The sequence below is a fragment of the Pelodiscus sinensis genome, chromosome 11 (assembly GCF_052426305.1).
Source record: "Pelodiscus sinensis isolate ZL-2025 chromosome 11, ASM5242630v1, whole genome shotgun sequence".
Lineage (NCBI taxonomy): Eukaryota > Metazoa > Chordata > Testudines > Trionychidae > Pelodiscus > Pelodiscus sinensis.
In genome coordinates this window covers 39,896,417-39,911,726 of record NC_143062.1, presented here as the reverse complement: position 1 = coordinate 39,911,726, position 15,310 = coordinate 39,896,417, and the positions used below count along the sequence as shown (strand labels likewise).

Sequence of the window (15,310 nt, the reverse complement as noted above, 5' to 3'; positions counted from 1 at the left end):
TGCAGCAACTGCTCATGGCCAGCCGGGCTGCTCTGCACATGGGCTCACGACCAGCTGGGCGCTCTGTGTTGGGCTCTCCAGCAGGCGCTCACAGCTGGCTGCTGTGCTCACGCCACCCCAGCGCCTCAGGCAGCAACGTTGACTCTGGGACCCAGGTATTAGGTTGGGTGGGTGGGGGGGGAGAGCCTGGCCCTGGGAGAGAGGAAAGCATTAGTTTGGGGGGAGGGGAGGCTAGCTCTGAGGGAGTGGAAGGGAATTGTGTTAGAACGGGGGTATGGGAGTACCTGGCTCTGGGGGAGAGGAAGGGGTTATTTTGTTAATATTTTGTTTTTTATTTATTTATTCCCAAATTTTAAAAAAATCACTAAATATATATTAATTTTATATCAATAAATGTCAATTTTTTGCAATTGCATGAATAATTATATCTTTATGCAAAATCTCAAACTTACAAAGTACCTGAAATTTTCACAGAAGCCTGTCCTATTTGATTAACCATGGTCTATACTTGTTTTTATTTCCACAAAACAAGTTATGTATCATATACAATATTTAAAAGTACCTTAAATTTATATTTAAACTAGCTGGAGTTACCCAGTGTTGCTTGGGAACTGGGAGGAACAAAATGTAGAAAAACAGTAATCCATTATCTTTTTCTGAATGGTAGAAAAGTTGCACTGATTTCTATAGGGATTAAAATATAGGTCCGCGTCATCCCCAGGGAGGAGGGGTGAGGCCCCAGGTGGAGGGGAGTCTACACACGGGAGGGATGCCCAAGCTTGTGCCCAGGGCTGCAGGTGCCACGGGGGGGCAGGGCGGGTGCCCGAGCCATTGTGTGCATTAGGGTCGGGGCACTGCGTGCTGGTACGGGGGGGGGGGGAGGGAGTAAGAGGGTCGCTTATGTAACCTCGCAGGCAGGAGGGGGCGAATCCCAGATGGCGTTGGAGGCTGCAGGCGGTGGGCACAGGACCTAGGGTGGGCGGGGCAGCCCCTGCAGCACTTTGCAGCAGGTTACTTTTTTATTTTTACAGCTTGAGCCCGATCAGGTCCAAAAGTACCTTAACACCTTCTCCTGGAGGAAAGGTTATCCCATGCAAAGTTTGTTTGCGGTAGCTCTTATAGTGTCCAAGCTATTAGCGCACAAACTTACAAACATTCTCCTTTATATATTAGATTAAAAATTATTGTAATATTATATAGTATATCTAAAACAATCTAGAATAATAAATAACTATGACTTTCACACAAAGTACATTTTCTTTGGTGGCCCTAGGATTGCCAGGTGTCCAGTGGCCCTGAAAGCTATCAGTTTTCATTTGTGCGGCCCTCAGTAGACTTAGAGTTTGACATGCCTGTTGTAAATCCTTCTTAAATTTTGGATCATCTACCAAACTCTAAAAATTTTGAATTTTATCAGTCGAGCCTCATTACATTCTTGTTAATACCTAAAAGAAACAGAAGAATCTTGCTCAACTTTCTACAGAAATGTTCTGGAAGTTAGAGCGCAACATAGAATCCAGGTGTGAAAAATACAGATCACACTAAAAGGTTACATACAAGTTCCAACACATTAGGGCAAATACAGTAACACTAGAGACAAATGAATAGCCGCTAAGGGCCGGTCTACATTACAATGTTAGATTGAAATAAGCCACAGTAGGTCAAGTTGCTAATATAGGGGTCAACATTACCAAGCTCCTTCCATTGATCTGAAGGGCTTTTTAAAAGTGACTGGTGTACTTCACCACCACGAGAGCCACAGTGGACCCTTCTGGGTCAAATCTGGGGTAGTGAAGATGCATCACTGTGCAACCTCCAGGAGAGGTTTCAGAATTCTACAACGTGACCACTCCGCACATCATGTTCTGCTCCACAGGGAAGGCCTCAGGAACTATTGAATTTCCTGTTTGATCCCCATCGAGAGCTCATCAGCACAGCTGACCATACGTATCCTTCACAAATGTGCTCCTGTATGCAGGAGACACTGGATCTGACTGTTGGGTGGGGAGAAGACTCCGAGAAGGCAAAGCTCCAAACCAGCAGAAGAAACACTGACACGTATGCAGAAAAAAAAAATCCACACAGGGCAAGAAGGAGAAACGCTACCCCCAAAAAACCACAACAGTGCTGCAAGAAAACCAATGAGCTCAGACAAGCATGCCAGAAGAAAAGCGAGACAAGGGAGTCACTCTGTGCCACATATATGCCACTTCTATGAGCAGCTACATGGGATTCTAGGGAGCATGCCACCACTGAGTCTGTGGATCTCAAGCCACATCTATACTTACACACCAGAGATCCATCTTCTGGCATTTGATTTAGCAGGCCTATTTAAGACCCGCTAAATCGAATGCTGAGCGGCTCCGACTGACACCAATGCTCCTCACAGTCACGAGGAGTAAGGAAAGCCGACAGGAGCATTTGCTTTTATCGGCCTTCCACTGTGAAGATGGGTGTCAAGCTTGGCTTAATGTAAGCTCACTCCATTGTTATTTATGGCTATTTAAGCCAACTTCCTGGCCTCGGGAGGAGGCGGCGGCGGGGAAGTGAGCAGCAGGCAAGAGGAGGATCCATACTCTCCTATAGCCAGCACTTTTTCCTAACTCTGGAGCAATCCCTTCCCAGGACCTATTGTCACCAGACCATGATGGCTGGGAAGACACCGCTGGTGAGTGCACATTTATCATCACATGAGGTGGGTTAAATGCAGCTGTGTTTAATCTGAGCTGAATTGAGACACAGCAGCAGCCAATCCAGCTGTACAAAAAATGCTCCCCAGAAAAGCCTGACAACACACTTGGGGATAGACTGGGAATCCTCCACGTACAGGTTTGCGAAGCTCTCCAGGAGGTATTCTGCAACCCTTTGCAGAAGGTTTCTGGGGCAGGGCTGCCTTACTCCATCCTCCCCAGTAGGACACTTTCCTACACCACACCCATCTTAAGTGATCTGCCATCGTTGCAATGCACAGACTCCTGCAGCAATCTCTCCCTTTCCTGCGCTGTTACCCTCAGGAGTCCGATATCACTCTTTGTTATCTGGGTGAAATGGGGGAAGATTTGTAAGGGACAGCCCCGAAGTAATCTGCCACTGTTTGCAGATACCCACCAAAAAAATGACCTCATGTGTGCCCTGTGTGCAGTTGTGGAAGAGATCATCTCAGATGACAGCCATCATGTTCAGGAGGGGCATGGTGCCATCCTGTGCAAATCTTGTCTCTGTCCACCCCAAACCGGTGTCCCTCCTTTTCAAAGGCAAACCCATTAGCTGTTAGCAGCATCTAGGTTACTGTGGTATATGGGGGAGAAGACGGTGCTATAGTTTGCAGCAACCCTTTCCCAAGTATATTAAAAGTGGCAGCAGAAAACCCCTCTTACCCATTTGCTTACCATGCCAGCCTGAAAACCGAAATCTGCTGCCCAGAGCTCTACCATGTGTTTTATCAGACGTGTACACAGTCATTTTAAAAAGACAAAATATGACCTTCTACCTCTCGCGTGTTTTCTGCTGCAAAGGGCTTCATTCTTTGCAAGAGTTAACCTCTTTTCAACACTGTAGCTTCTGTAACGCTACCCTTGTGGGTTTTTTAACTTGCAGCTGCAACCTTGTTGTGGGACCTTCCTCCACTCCAGCACAAAGGCCATCACAGATCAGAAGGTGGAAAAAAAAAAAAAAAAAAAAAAAAAAGACAGGAAAAGATACGTTTCGCAAGCTAATGTGATTCTCCCACACGAACAGGACATAACTCAATACATGGAGGCATACACCGTCAGAGAGCGTGTGCAAGGAACAAGACAGAAAAGCATGCAGGGAACAGAGCATAATGCAGGTGATCTTGCAGCTTATGGGGAAGTCAACAATATGTTGAGGCATACGGCTGAGTTGCAGGTAAGGCAGCTAAAGAACAATCCCGCAGTACCAATGTTCCCTGTAAGCTGAGCGCTTGGGCAGCCGCTCAAAAGATATTCAAATGCTGCCTCACTGGTAAGCAGAGCTTCCACGGCTAGGTTTTATGTTTCTAATGGTGGTGCAAATCTGCACATGCCTCAGTGCACATAGAAAAATTTATTCTGCACATGGATGAAAAAGATTGGGTAGTGCACAATGTTCCCTCTGACAACGAGCCTCCTGCCCTCCTCACCAAGTTCCATATCCTCCTCTCCCAAATGTGCTACAATGTGGGGGAAGAGAAGAGAGGAGGGAGCTCAGGAAACCCTTTTAGTCAACTCCAAGGGATGGTTCATGGAGCAGAAGGCTGTCATTCCCACAGCTGTCATAAGCTAAGTGTCCTTGCCCCTCTCCCTTCCTCCCCACCCTGGAGTGTTATCAGGCCTTTAGATCAGAGCCATATTTAGTATTCATTGCTATCCATGTTCAGTGTTTGTTAGCACAATAAAAATACACATATTGAGAACAAGAACATCTTTATTCACTGTGCACTCTATGAGGGGGACGGTTTACAAGGCAGAACATGCAAAAAAAGGGGGAGCTTCATGAGGAACACCACACAACTGTCATATCAATGACTTGTCATTCATGAAGCTGGTTTTCAAAGCTTCCCAGAAATGTAGTGCATCTCAATGTGCTCTTCTTATTGCCCTGCTGTCTGGCTGCTCATATCTGGCAGGCTTACATGAGGTTTACAGGATCGGTCAGCAAAGGCTTTCCTTGTTGACTGATCCCCATCTTGACTGCCACTTTGTGCCAACAAACAGCTGAGCCGGCACAACGCGATGGCCATTTTTAATCTAATGAAGCGGGAGATATTTAAATCACCGCTTCATTGACTATGTCGGCAGAGGCACATAGTCTAGACATACCCATGAAGAGTTGCTTCTCACTTAACCCCGAGGTTCTGTGGTGAAAGAGGCCTGAAATAGTCTTCTCTTCCTTGTGCATCCTGCATCCCTTCCAAACTCCTCATCCCCACCCCAAACTCCTCATCTCCACCCCCACTCTAAAGCTCATACCTCCATCTGGAGCACTTTGTCCCACTCCAACCCTGAGCCCCCTCTTGCACGCTAAACCCTGCATCTCTGGCCCCACTGCAGAGCCCTCATCACTCCACACTCCAACCTCTGCCCCAGCCCTGAGCCTCTTCCCGCGCTCTTAACCTTTCAACATCATGTCCGTGTGCAGAGTTTTGTAATGTGCACCAGTATGGCTCTTGTGTGTCACACATGACCTTCATATTGGTGCACAAAACAAAATTTATTACAGACACGCACATAAATTGTTAGACGGAACACTGAGCATGGGGCATTAGTTCCAAACTGTTTTTGTCCCCTCTTTGACCATAAAATTGAAGTTTTCCACCAGAAGGAGAGGTAAAGACCACACATACTTTGTTCAGTTCTAGATGCATCCTTTTTTTTTTCTGAAACACTCACTCCTGGATCTTTTGCATCCCATGTTGCAATGTACTAATTTATAGGATTCACAAGGCAAGTTATTCCACTGATTGAAGCATGAAGATACCAGACTCTGGGAACTCAGCCTCCAGGCTGAAAATCATTTCTTGCCACTCACATCCATTTAATTCAGTGGGATTATGGAATGCATCTTCAACCACCATTATCCTGTTGTGCATAAGATTAATTCTTCTTGAAAATTCAGATTATAGTTCAGAACATTCACTGGCTTATTCTAAACTTTAAAAAAGTCAGAATCATAACTACTAAAGTGGATACAACTCACTAAAACAACTATGTTAATCAGTCAGTAATTTATTTTTAAACATATTTAAAGAGTAGTACACCCTTATGCGTTGTTGATAGGAATATATTTTATTTGTATGTAACCTGCATTCCTTTAAACTAGGACATCATTTAAAAAAAAAGACACAGTAAATTGCTTAAAATATTAAATAGTACTTCAATTTTGTTCAGATTTAGATTTTTTAGAAATCTGCATCTTTTATTTCTGAATGTTAAAAAAAACAAACCATATTTTTTTTACTCTGTTCTAACCTCAACCTATGAGCTTCTTATTTGGATCAGTCGTTTTGGGTAATTAACAGAAAGGCTATAACAATCCTCTGAATTGCTATTTAAAAAAAAAAAATTGTCCTTGCGTTTCCAGTCCACTGTCATTAATTAGATCAACTGAGTGACTTTCACATTCACTATGGAACTTGTCAGTCTTTAATCTGTCAAGTCCTTCCAAAACCATTGTGTTAATCATAAACATCACAGAACTGAAAGAGGTCATCTCAACCATCCCCTGCACTCAGAACAGGAGGAAGTATTGTCTAGACGAGTGATCTGTAACCTTTTTACACCCAAGACCACTTTTTAAATGTCAGAACATCCTTCCCCCAAGACCGTACTCCTTCCTTGAAGCCCCGCCCTCTCTATTCTCCTCCTCTCCATCACTTGCTATCCCCAGCCTTTATACTGCTCCCCCCCCCCGATTCCCTCTGGGGACTCCTCCCCCCCCAAAAGTTTCCAGCAAGCCAGAGACCTGGGGGAGGGGAGCATCCAGTGCAATTCCGGAACCCCCAGAGATGGCTCAAATTTTAGAACAGAGTGGGGGTGAAGGGGGGAAGGTAAGTTTCTGTGAGGTAATGACATTAGGGGTGACAATTGGAGAACCTGTCTTTGTATCACCCCTATGTCATTACCTCACAAAGACAGGTTCCCCAATTGTCACCCCTAATGTCATTACCTCACAGAAACTTACCTTCCCTCCTCACCCCCACTCTGTTCTAAAATTTGTCAATTTCACATGCGTTCATTTTTTTGATTGTATCACTTTGGTATATATGGTTGTGACTATTTTCTTCCACATATTGATCTGAGGAAGTGGGTCTGGCCCACGAAAGCTCATCACCTAATAAACCATCTTGTTAGTCTTTAAAGTGCTACATAGTCCTGTATTTTGTTTCAGCTACACAAGACTAACATGGCTGCATCTCTATCACTTTTCTTTTCATAGACCTCTTGAAAATTGCTGTGGGTCTTGGTCGACCACTTAATGATCTTTCCAGTGTTGTTCATACTGGAAGCTAACTATTATAGCAACTTTATCCAAAGCACTTTACATTTTAAGAAAACCTTAAGGAGAAGTGTGTTTTTATTTGTAGAACAAAAAAACCCTAACATTTTAATATCAGTAGTCTCACCTTTCTAATGCAAATGGATGTGTCTGTTTTTCTGAGTAAAGATCAGGGAAATCAGGTGTAATGTGCATAAGTTTTAAGTCAGATTCAGCATTCAGCCTGCTTCTGTATTTTGACTTAAGAGTGCTAAGTGACGAAAATCCTGCCTCACATAGGTACTTAGTAGCAAGTGTTATTAGAAAACACACTGCTTTGCCTGTAAATTCTGTGTACTTTCCAGTTCTTTTCATCCAAAGCTCAATTAGGGAACTTCTTTCAAATTCTAATTGTAATATTTAGCTGCAAGAAAGCTTCAACAAGCACTCTTGTGCCTAATTGGACAAACCAAAGGGCAGCTTGCTGATTTGAATACCGAAAGGATTACATATCCAGTTGCTTGGTTCAGCTTCTACTGGAAAGTAATCTTCAAACTGTTGCTTAGGAGCAATGAGATGTTCTTCAAAGTCATTTTTTAATTTTTTCTCCCCCAAGAACCAGTTCATTTTCAGACAGAAAACCTTCCAAAGTTGGAACCATCGAGGGAACTATCCACAGATCACATGAATGGAGCTTGCAGACCATAGTTTGAGAACCTCTGGTTTAGACACAATATTCTGCATTTTTCTTTTTGTACACAGAATCCATGCCATTAGATTTCCCTCCACCTCCAATATGGATGTTTGTAGCTTTCTTAGTGTTCATTAAAATGTACTGTATCAACATTAATTGATTCATTTAACTTTTTGTTTTATTCACTTACAACACCTAATACAAGATATGCAAGTGTAAATCTGAACGAAAAAAAGTATATTCTATGTGATAATATGCTGAATAATGTCTTTGGTGTTAACATAAGAGATGATTTCAATCTTATCCAATTTAAGTTCCAGACTTTTAAATGGCCTAATCACCAGTTGGGCTTTGCCTTTTTTTCCCCCCCCACTCTCTCATTTGACAAAGACTGTTCCCGAGTGAAATTAATATTGAAGATCTGCTAGAAGGTCTAGCAGAGGGACTTAAATTGCAATGTTTTGATGGCAACGCTGGTGGCACGGAAAACACTTCTGCTACCAGCCCATAAAATCCATATACAGTACTGCTTTTTCATTTCAGTAGACATTTCTTGAAATGGTACATTACATCTTGAAGAATCCCAAGAAACAGATTTTCCACACGTTTTAAAATGAAAATGGATCTGTTCTATCTTACTACTTAAGAACTCTCAACAAGAGTTATTTTCATTATATCGTTCCAGGGATGGGCTCAGTCATGGAGACACCTTTCTGACTGTCACATGATGCACTGAAATACCACTGGCTATTTTCCTGCCCTCGAGAGCCCCTTAATTCTGGCCTGCTGAGCCAGGCCTTCTGGCTTCCTCCAGCACCGACAGAGGAAGAATCACAGCCCTATGCAGTACAATACAGATTCTGAGATCACATTAGCTCTGGGAAGGCTCAGCCAAAAGAACTTGCTTCAGCACCCAAATACACAGCCTCATTGGGACCTGAACCCCAGGTAATCTGTCCTTACTCTGTTTAAAGACCTATAGAAGGTAAGTTCATGTTCTGCAGCTCTCTCTTCTCCCTGAGAGAAAGGATTACTACTTCCCTCTCCCTCCCCAGGAAACAAGCAGAAGTGACTTTTATACTCAATAAAGATAGGATTTAAGCGGTCATAAGAGATAGCAGGCAGAACAATGGAGGTTACTAAACAAAACAAAACAGAACTCACCAGCTAAGCTTCATGCACTAAGAAACTGGTACAGGTAATCTCTCACCCACAGCTATTCTGATAAGCTTCTTTCATAGACTAGAAAGCCTCCGAGCCTGGACTCAATCCTTCTCCCTGTTCAAACCTACATGTTTCTAGTAGTCATCTTAGGTGGCAAGCCAGGATGTCCTGATGACTGTCAGCAGCCTCTATTGTTTGGTTTTACACCTTTATATAGATTGTCAAAGGCAGGAATCTTGTGTGTTCAGTTTAAACTTTTTTGCTTTCAGAGGAAATCTCCAGATGAATGCCATCAGGTGATATGGCCACATGTCTTGGTAGGAACACCAGGTTTATAGGAAAAAATAAGACCATATTTCTTGATAACAGGCCACCAAGATCCTGGAGTACCTATCATTAATGGCCCTCACTTAGCATGACTATGTTATGAATGTAGGTTTATGCTGTGTATTTCTAACTTCAAATATAGGAATGATACATACATATAAAATGGAATAATCATATTCAGCAGATTACAAGCTTTCCAATGAAACCTTACATGAGGCATTTTGCATAAAGCATATTCCAGCTGTCGTATTCATAAGCATATTTCCATAAAGCACATGGAGTGCCCTGTGACAGTACCATTAAGTAAATGGTTTCCTATCTCTCAATTTTAAGCACATTTAAATCAGATGCATTCATGCAGTTTGAGAATCATTAAATTCCAGTCACCCATTTGCAATATCAATTAGCACATTCCACACTTATTAGTATTTGAGTAAGAAACCACCAGTTAGTGAATACAGCACTGAGGACCACCGGAAAAATGAGGACAACCAAACTAGCTTTAAATAAAACCAGATACTAGCATTCCCACCTTCCAGAATGCCTAATAAACCAAGCCCCACCTCCTAATGAGTCCACAGCCCCACTCACTTCCCCACTCTGATATCCAATAAGAAGCTTATTCTGCCTACTTGCCAAACCCACTTTTGAGCATCAATGTGTCTGCCTCTTCCCCTCTCACTATTGGCTTATAGATTCCTTGTACACAACAAGAATAGTAGTAACCTCATCACTTCCCTTTTAATTTTTTTTAGAATAGTGAAATGTTTAAGTGCAGATTGGAGTTTAATGTTTCTTGTACCTGCAAATTCATGTTCTGCACCTGTAACACTGATATAACCCTCTGTGTTGCATTCTTTCAGAAAGAATGCAGCTTTTAAAAGAACCCACTTTGGGGGATTGCACTGAGAGGGCTAACAGAACCGTGATGCTAGACCTTTCAGTCCCTATTCACACTGCAGCAGTGCAAAATGCCCTGATACAAAATAAATATAAATAACCCAACTTCCCAACACAAAGGATGGGGAGCAATTACAAGCAAAGGCATACTTTCAGATTCCTAGACTAGCAAAACAGCTGTGTCCCCTGGGACTGGGCACTACACAATTAAAACACCCTCTCAGGAGAAGGAGGTCAGATGTCAGGAGCTGTTCAGGGGAACACAGTGATGCATCTAGAGCTCTGTAGAAGGTGTCTGAAGACTCCTAGACCTAGAGAACTAGAAGTCTTGGGATAGTTAGATAAAACAACAAGCCAATCTGTGTGCCTAAGATCTGTTCTCTCTACAATGTGTTCGTTCTAAATCAGTAATATTTTGCATGAAGGCTGTCTAGTCACCACTGTCATTGCTCTTGGAAGGAACAGAAGCACAGGCACTGAAGGCAAGTCAGGCCTACTGAAGTAATCAGAGTTGACCACAGGGGAATGCAGCTCAGGAATAGTCTGACAATGGGAAAACCGTGCGATTTCATCCCAAAGGAGAGGTGACAATTGGAGGCACAGTACTAGAGAAGAATGCACTCAAAGAGCCCAGGAGGGGTCAGAGATCCAGTTAACCCATCAACAGCAGCTGCCAACACATTGCACATCCAATACAGTAAAAATCTTCAGGCTAACGCCTGCAGTCCTTACATTCACACTGACTTCAAGGAGAATTTTCAAAGAGATAACATTTAACAACTGTAAAATGCTTTGAGATACACTGATGAACTGCACAATAGGAAAGGTAGGGATTATCATTACACCATATTTTTTAAAATAGACTTATTTTTACACTACTCAGATGCTACATTACACAAAATGTTTGCCACTTACCAGAGCACACAAATTCGAAAAACAAGAAGTGTTTTCCTTTCTTATCACTATTGGCCAAAAAGCTAAATAATTTGTAAGTGGCAAAAATTAGGTTTGCCCCAGGTTATGAACTCTACCTACATATCTAGTTTTAGCCCACAGTGAATGCACTAATTCACAAATTATAATATTTGTATCTCCTAATAGCTTTGAGCAGAACTATTACAGCATCAATGTAATTGATCTAAAGCCCAATTCTACTCTCAAATACAAACACATCTGTACACATTAAGAACATAAGAACAGCCATACTGGGTCAGACCAAAGGTCCATCTAGCCCAGTATCCTGTCTTCTGACTGTGGCCAATGCCAGGTGCCCCAGACGGAATTAACAGAACAGGTAATCCTCAAGTGATCCATCTCCTGTCGCTCATTCCCAGCTTCTGACAAACAGAGGTTAGGGACACCATTTCTGCCCATCCTGGCTGACAGACAGGGATGGACTTAACCTCCATGAATTTATCTTGTTCTTTTTTGATCCCTGTTATAGTGTTGAACTTCAAAATATCTGGCAAGGCGTTCCAGGACTGTGCAACATTTGAGGGCACTTTAGAAATAACATCCCCACCGTGCACACTGTTGCTCCATGTAGCCAAATCCTGACTTGGGACTTGGCTCACGAGCAGCAGTGATGAAAACACAACACAGATCATTTGGAACTTCACCACTGGCTCAAACTAGGGCTGTTGTAGATAAATCCCAATTTAAATTTCAGGCACCAAAAGCTCAAAAAGCCTTTACTCATGCCACCATTGCAGCAAGTTCACAATTGCAAGGAAGAACACCAAAATGATAGTAAACTATATCAACTGCTTCTAAGTATCTAGTGGAGAGCAACTCTGATTCATCCCATGCATCTTTCTTTCCATGCAAAGTCTTCTGTCTCTAATCGCTAAAATGCTTTGTTAAATTGGTGCAATATCTGGCAAAATGTTTAAGCAACACAGGTGAGTCTTATTATTCTTTATGTTTGAGTGTGGAGGTCTTTCAAAGAAAAAACTGCAACTATTGGATGGAAATACACTAGCAAGTATGTATGAAGAGAAGGACTTGTTTTTGTTCAAGCGTGATCCAGTACAAAATTAATGAACTGTAATGAACAATGTTTTGCATTTAATGAGAGGTGCCACGCATTTTCTGGAGGGTTCTGCATAGAACTGGATGAAAAATCCATTCTAATTTTCTAGGGGGAAAAATATCATTGACATTTCAATAGTTGAAAATGTTTAGCTGTTCTAAAAGTCGGTCAATAACCAAGGAAATGTCATGTGGAAGATTTCACAGGTATTTTACAAAAAGCTTCATTTGAATGTTAAAAATTTTAGACTAGCTCTAGTGTCACACACTCATCTCCCACTGATGAGAACAATAGTAGGGTAAAGCAACTCACATGGTGGTGCCCTTCTACTGTTAGTGGATTTTACGCATTCAAGATAAGAATTAAAACAAAGCTTTGCACTTCAAAACATATGACAGCAGTTCTTTCAATAAAAAATACAAGAGAAGTTTAGTAACTGAATACACTGAAAGTATGTATAAGAACGACTTATAAACAAAACAAACTTTAGCACCATTAAATGCAAATAAACATTTAAAGTTTTTCTATAATTTATTCCTCTTATTTTTGAATGAGGCTGTAACAGTGGATAACATTAAGCATTTGCTAAAGACTTTGCAGGACTGTGGCTTTAGAATTATTGGGAAAAAGATTTCAATAGCACCTTGACCTAAAAATCACATAAGAGCCTAAAATTCATTGAAAGACAATAGAAGTTATGCTTCTAAATCAACCAGGCTCTTTGAAAATGTTATCCTGTGTTTCTATCCCTACAGGAATAGCTTGGTGGTAAAGGAAGTATAACTTATAAACACCTCAAGTACACAACTTCTAAAGAAAGGAAAACAACATGAAAAACCTCTTCGCAGTAGTGCATGCAGAAATAAAAGTGAAGAGATTTGTTTAGTGAAAACACAGATGAGTTCAACCAGAAAAGCAGCAGTATGCTTTAAAGTTCACACTGGTAAAGATGACGACTGCAGAACATATGAAATTGCCAGCACCACACTTTTTTTAAAGCCATTTTTAGTAATGTGTTTGGCTTAGCATAGTGGAAAAATAAAAGCAGAGCATTTTTTTAAAAAAATAAACGGGACATGGCCCTGTCAAAAGGTCATTTAAAAATAAACCCTCTGAACAAGGTAGGACTAGGAATCACTGGTTCTTTTGATTAATAATACTAATTATAATCTATAGCCAAATCAGAGTTCTTGTCAATGTTTGACACTGATCTCTGTGGGGATGACAGCCACAGGTCTGGGGCACCTGTTTCCCATTTAACACGTTTTTATAATCTATTTTGCTGCGATTCGTTTACTCATTATCACTGCCAGATAGTCTACCCTCATTCTTATCCTTAAAAGTATTTGTTCATTGTTAAACTTCTCCTCCTCCTGTTTTTAGCACTCACAAGGCTGCACCTATGTTACACAAACTTCATCTACCTCCGTGTACACCCTAGAGCCACCAAGGTGTGTTTTTCTGACAGCTCTGCTTTAACCATAGCAACGCAGGAACTTCACATTTTTAAAGATATTAATGCTGGGGGAGGAGGAAAAAGAAGAGGAGACAGAAAGAAGCAAGCAGGGCTGCTTCATACAGTGCCTGGGAGAGCTTCCACTGGGAAACCCTGCTGAGGATGGCTGGGTGGGGAGGGAGGAAAAAGAAAAATAAACGAGGGGGGAATGGGCGGATTGCAGCCTGGCGAGCCAAGCCGGAACGCTGCCCTCCGCGGGAGGCTAGAGACGAGCAGGCAGCGCTGCAGAAGGAATCGCCGCAAACAGGCGCGGTAAGGCAGGCTGAGAGCCGGGAGAACTCTCCCCGGGGCCGCTCCGAAAGCCGCTTGCCCGGGCGAGCCGAGCGCCCCGGGGGAATCTCCCTTCCCCGGGCCGGGAGCCCGCCGCGGAGAGCAGCTCGCCCAACTTTTGTTTCCCGAAGTTTGCACCCCGCCAGGACCCCTCCTGCCCCGGGCAGGCGCCCGGCGCTCCGAGCCCCGCAGGGGGCTGCAGCCCGACCCCGCCTGGAGTCCGCCTCGGGCGGGGGCAGCCCCAGCCCGCGCCCCGCCGCAGCCGCGGAGCCACCTACCTGCCGCTCTTCGCCCCCCAGCGGGTCCCGCCAGCAGCGGCGTGTAAAATCCTGCGGCTCCTGCAGCGCCCGCCGCCGCCTCCGGAGCCCGGAGCGCCGCCCTTCAGTCACCGAGGCGGGGAGGGGCGAGGGCGCCTCGGAACCGCCCCGACCCCCCTGATCGCCAGCCGCGCTACGGGGCTCGCCGCTGGCTGCGCGCTCGCAGCCCCCGCCCGCCGGAGCGGCAGCAGCTGGAGCCGGGGCGGGGGTGGCGCCCTGCCCGGGGAGGCATGCCGGGCGCGGGGCGGTCCCCACGCGGGGGGAAGGCAGGTGCCAGCCGGGGCTGGCTAATGGCCCTTGGAGGGGCTGGGGCGGGGGAAGAGGCGCCCAGCTTGCAAGTGCTGCCGGGTGGCAGCAGCTTCCTCCGCAGCCGCGAGAAGGGCTGAGTCTGGACTCGGCCCGCTGGGGAGCTCAGCCCCGCTGGAAGGGGGGTTTAAGGGGCTCTGCAGTGACGCTCCTTCGGCCTGATTGGGGGGGAGAGGGGAGACTTCAGACGGCTGGAAACTTCCTCACCAAGTCTGTCCCCGCGCCTGCCACCGGCTCGGGCTCTGGCTCATTTACTGTCGCAGTCTGGGCTGAGCTGCGGGCGTTTCCCTCCACCCGCTGCAGGCGGCGGCGGCTGGGGACACGGGTAGTCTGCCCTCCCGGCGCGGGGCTGCAGAGGGAGCTGGGGCCGAAGGGGGGAGGAGGGAAATTGTTGCTTTTAATAGTCGTTCGTTTCCTCACTCAGCTATCGCCGCCACGTCTCCTGCTAGGGGCCCGCTTGCTTTATGAAAACCCCTGCGCTGGCCTCCGAGCCGCTCGCCTTTCCGTCTACGGACAGCCGTGTAAACGGGCGCCCGGGACCTGCCAGTGTTCGAATCAGAGGGCTGTTCCCTTCCCTCCTCCCAGGCACCAAATCACCCTGCATCCCCATCAGAACGGCCGTTCCTTACCCAGTGCCTCTGCACCGAAAAGCCGAGTCTATGTATTCCTTCGGCACAGAGCGATGCTTCAAAAGAAGTGCACCTCTCTTTTGAAACAGTAAGAGGGTTCATTTCTTTGAGCCCCCTGGCTGCAAATTTGGAGAGGATGGGCGAGGGAAATAACTAGAGGCGCTCTCATTGCAAGATCAC

The 15,310-nt window shown here is 44.7% G+C and overlaps 1 protein-coding gene across 1 annotated transcript in view; it reads right to left on the bottom strand.

Moving 5' to 3' along the window:
- Positions 1 to 14,986, bottom strand: part of CNTN3 (contactin 3) — a 274,838-nt gene extending 259,852 nt beyond the window's left edge. Inside the window, exon 1 of the mRNA XM_075938655.2 lies at positions 14,157 to 14,986. The gene's annotated coding sequence lies outside the window, so the exon portion shown is untranslated. The remainder of the gene's footprint in view (positions 1 to 14,156) is intronic.
- Between the last annotated feature and the right edge of the window lie 324 nt (positions 14,987 to 15,310).